This window comes from Zeus faber (assembly GCF_960531495.2).
Source record: "Zeus faber genome assembly, chromosome: 16".
NCBI classification, from domain to species: Eukaryota; Metazoa; Chordata; class Actinopteri; order Zeiformes; family Zeidae; genus Zeus; species Zeus faber.
The window spans coordinates 9004710-9009620 of NC_137202.1; positions in this window are offsets into that span (position 1 = coordinate 9004710).

Below are 4911 nucleotides of genomic sequence, written 5' to 3' on the forward strand. Positions count from 1 at the left end.
TGCATGACGTGCTCGGCCAAGCGGTCACGGTCTCCCTGCGTCCATTTGCAGTTCATCCCTAATTATCAGCCGCTCAGAGTAATGACCAGTAGGGAAGGCTTTCGGGAAAGGTCTCTCTCTAACCTGTTTAGCGGAACGGTAAAAAAAAACCCTGGAGTCACAAGCGTCTCATCAGCCCGGAGAGCGGCCGAACAATGGCGGCTCTTGTGGCCGCGCCTCGTCCACGCACAGGGTCCAGTAATGTAATATGATTCATAATGTGGACACAATACCTGTTTTGACTCAAAGAGGGGATTTTCCTTCTCTCCGCTCCTCTCCTCCTCTTCCATCACAACCTCCTGGCCTCCTTACTCCTCGTACCCCGTCCACCATCACCGAGGCCGAGACCGACGTACATGTACGCACGCACGCACGCACGCACGCACGCACGCACGCACGCGCACACAGGAAATAAGAGGTTAAGATCTCTCTGCTGATAAGCACCTAACCTTTCATCTTGTGTTTGCACAACAGCTGACCAGGCCGCGTACTTTTATTTTAAAACGATTTTCTCCCCCTCATTCCCTTCCTCCCTCTCCCTCTCTCCATCACTATCCTTTCTCCTTCTGTCCCCCTCTCTGCTCCTTTTGTTCATGTAAGAAAAAAATCCCTCCCCCCCTCTACCTCTCTCTTTCCCTCCCCCTCCCTCTTTCTCCCTACACCTCTGTCTTACTCTCTCCCTCTCCCTCTCTCACTCTCCCTCTCCTTCCTTCTCCCCCTCTCCCTTTTCTCTTTATATCAGTAAATCTCCCCCTCTTCTCTCCCTCCCCCTCTTTCTCTCCCTTTTTCTCTCTCCTTTCTCTCTTCCCCTCCCAACACCCCTCTCTCCCTCTGTCCCTCTCCCTCTCTCCCCCCTGCCCCCCTCCCTACACCTCTGTCTTCCTCTCTCCCTCTCCCTTCATCAGGCCACGCATGCTAAATAAAGGTTTTGTGAAAACTCAAACTCTCTCCTTCTCACACAGACACACACACACTCCCTCACCTACTCTCTCTCTCACTCAGCTATTTATGTGACAGCAGTTTATAACTGTTGTCTGCTCGTAAGAGTGTATGAAGTCCGTTTTACTGGATGGAAGCGCCTTGGCCGCTTATCTTTCGGGGGTCGGCCGTTAATTTGCGGCCGTATATCTCCCTCCGCGTGAATCCGGAATCCGCGGCTCGGCTCAATCCGGCTTTCCGGCGACGCTCGAGCTCAATTCGCCGTTTGAATTTACTGTCGTGGCTTTGTTCCGTCCTAGAAGGAGGGAGACGGTAGGAAAGTGGAGGGGGACGCGTGATTGCTTTATGAGGGGAGCGCAGAGGAAAGAGGAAACAGGGCGAGGGATTAAGCATCTATCGCTCCTGCTTTTAAACGGCGCGACGGGGGAAACGAGTGGTGCCAGGCACCTCAGTCACACAGACTCTTTCCCCAAAAAGTTGCGGGGAGAGTTATTCCTAAATGTCCAAGGCTTAACGCAGCCCCGGGGGAGACTTTACTCCCCTCATGCCAATTCTCTTTAGCCGCGTTTGCGCCGCGTTTGCGCCGAGTTCAACGGACGACAACAACAGTTCACTGAAAGTCTCATTCATTCCCGCGGAGAGTCGGAAACCACAAGACTGGAAAAGCTCCGGCCCTCAGCGCTAGCTGTCCCGATCTGTCCAGGCGTCAGGGACGCGATGGCGTTTTTCAACCCTTCAACAAATTCCGGTTCCGGAATGAGAGTTAATGGAGCGACAATGGAGCTGGGCTTAAATGTAATAAAATAATATATGCATGTAAAATGATGATAACCTTGGGTGTCCATGTCACCACCATATCAGTGAATCTCTTTTTATATTAATGAACTGTGTGTATTTATTAATTTGTCCGCTCCTGGCGAATTCTATGGAAAGGAAATTTTCAGCTCTTTAATTAATTGAAAATGGAAAATCTCCACTTGAATAAAGTACGTTCTGCGGGGAAGCAGGCCATTACCGCTCTGATGATAGTCGTTACCACAGGCGACTGTAACCCGGTTACCAGTCGGGTTCCGTTCATGCTGCTTCTTCTTCTTCTTCTTTGTGAATATTGCGTCGCTGCACTGCAGTCCTTTGTCCTCTGCGTACACTGACCTAGATTCTCAGTGACAGATAACAGCATGTGTGTGTGTGTGTGTGTGTGTGTGTGTGTGTGTGTGTGTGTGTGTGTGTGTGTGTGTGTGTGTGTGTGTGTGTGTGAATGTGTGTGTGTGCGTGCGTGCGTGCGTGCGTGCGTGCGTGTGTATGTGTGTGTGTGCGTGTGTGTGCATGTGCGTCCATGTGCGTCACGTAGCCACTCCTCTGCATCGGTACAGTGGAACACAACCCTGCTTTAATAACACAAAAGCCACAGACGTGCAAACAGAGAGCCAGGACAAGACAAGATGTGCAGCACACGGGCTGGAGCAGAGTGGAGATCTCACTCAAGGTTTGCTGTTTGAAGAGACAGAAGGCATTTTGACTGAAGAAGGTCGACACAAAGAAGTGCCTAGAAATTACGGTCAATTGTGGATTATCTTTATATTGGACATTGTAGATAAATAAATGGAAGAAACCATGTCCTTTGAAGGTCTTTCATTAATTGATTGGGGTATTGTTTTTAGACGTGTAAGGAACAATATATAAGAAACACAAGAAATAACCCTCACAAATAAAACCAAAGAAAAGCAAACAAAATACAGGTCTGAAAAGGAGCAGAATAAGAATAAATAAACCCTTATTTTCTCCTATTCTATATACTCTTAATTTAGATGGATAGATAGACAGTCAGACAGACAGACAGACAGAGAGACAGACAGACAGACAGACAGACAAACAGATAGATAGATAGATAGATAGATAGATAGATAGAACGAAGACCCAAACAAATTGCTCACCAAAACATGTTGTCATGCACTTTCCTTGTACGTAAACACATACAAACACACACACACACACACACACACACACACACACACACACACACACACACACACACACACACACACACACACACACACACACACACACACACACACACCCACGGTAGCGGTGAGTCCCCAGCTGGGAGGCAGCGTGTTAAAGCCATTGAGTTCCACCTCTCTGCCCCCGGGGGTGCAAGCAGAGGAATCTCTGCCCCGTCCAATAAAACAGAGTGTGTTTGTAATCACCCCCCAACCACTGAGGCTGCTTTTCACATCACCAAATACTGTACATTCCTCCAAATGGTAAACACACAACCCTCCTCCTCTGCTTCCACCACACACACACACACACACACACACACACACACACACACACACACACACACACACACACACACACACACACACACACACACACACACACACACACACGTGTGCACACACAGGCACACACACACTAACACGACCTGTTGCTGTGAGTTACTGTGCGAGTGTTTTTCATGTGTTTTAGGAGTGGAGGACATAAAGCGGCTGAGTCAGAGATAAATGGAGGTTTGTGTGCATGTGTCATTACTGTCATTATAATGTGTTATTAACACCTTCCCCCCTCCCCTGAGGGGGCACGGGAGTGGAACAGCTGGGCAGCATGCAACAACATCTGCCGGTCGCGTCAAACGTTCGCCCGTCCTCCTCTGTCCTGTCTCCTCCGGAGATATATGGGTTTTTTTCTGTGTCCTCTGGCATCACAAGACGGCTCCCCTGACCCGGGCGCTTTGCTCCGAGGCTCAGTGCAGCCGTCTCACCTCCGCCAGCCGCCGCCGAAACCTAACCCGTCATGACATCAGCTGTTCAGCGCATTTATCTTTTGTGGTAGCCGGGGGTTAAATTGGGATTTGGGAGGATTTGGGGGGATTTCGATGTTTAGCAAACCTTTTCAAAGTAATGTTTTAATGAAAGGGGCGGGGTCGGGCGAAGTGTCAAGGTACAGAAGAAAAACAAGCAGGTTAGTCGGCTGTTCGGCGATCTCTGCCGGTTTTGCCTTTTTCATTCCAGGAAGTCAAGCAGCGGGCGAGGCCCATGAACATGCGGCGCAGAGTTACTGCATAGAGGGGACGGCCAGGGCACGTCCATCTTGACTGCCATATGACCGGACCACGCCACCGCCGTATGATCTCATCTGATCTCGCACGGAGCAAACAGCGAACCAGGAATGCCTCGCCTCCTCTCCGCCTCTGCCCCTCTCCCCCCTCTTCTGACTCAGCTTGGGTTTTGTGTTCAACAGCTGAGAGAGGGAGAGAGAGGGAGGGAGGGAGCCAATTTCAAAGTGCCTTACATAAAATAGATAAAAAAGTCCTTGAGGGCAGCACCCCCTGTTACCACGGTGAACGTCAGCGCTCCTCTCTTTCCAGTGGACTAATTGGTCATGAGATGATGGAAAACACATGAGAGGTCAGAGAGAGAGAGAGAGAGAGAGAGAGAGAGAGAGAAAGGAAGGAAGAAAGCTGCTGAAAAGAAAGAGAGAATGAAAAAATAGACATCCAGACAGACAGAGAGAGGGAGAGGGGGGGGGGGGGGAGATAGAGAGAGTGTCTGAGAAAGAGAGACTGAACTAACTGGAACACGATGACAGGCACAAAGGAGGAGGAGGGCAGGAGCGACAGAACAACGGGAGGAAATGAATGAAGGGAAAGATAGAAGAGAGCGAGAGAGAGAGAGAGAGAGAGAGAGAGAGAGGCAGACAGGCAGACAGAACGAGAAGAAGGAGATGAATAATGACAGGCAGACGGCGACAAGAGAAAGTGAAGCAAAGAAAAAAGAATGAAAGAAAGACTGTATGAGGGGGATGGATGAGGGGAAGCACCGCAGGCTCAGATCAGGAGTTTGGTTTTTGTCGTCACTTCATTCACCGAATTAATAACTCATGATGTCGTTTTTTTTTTTTTTCTCGAGCCTTCTCCAAACTGAGAGACTT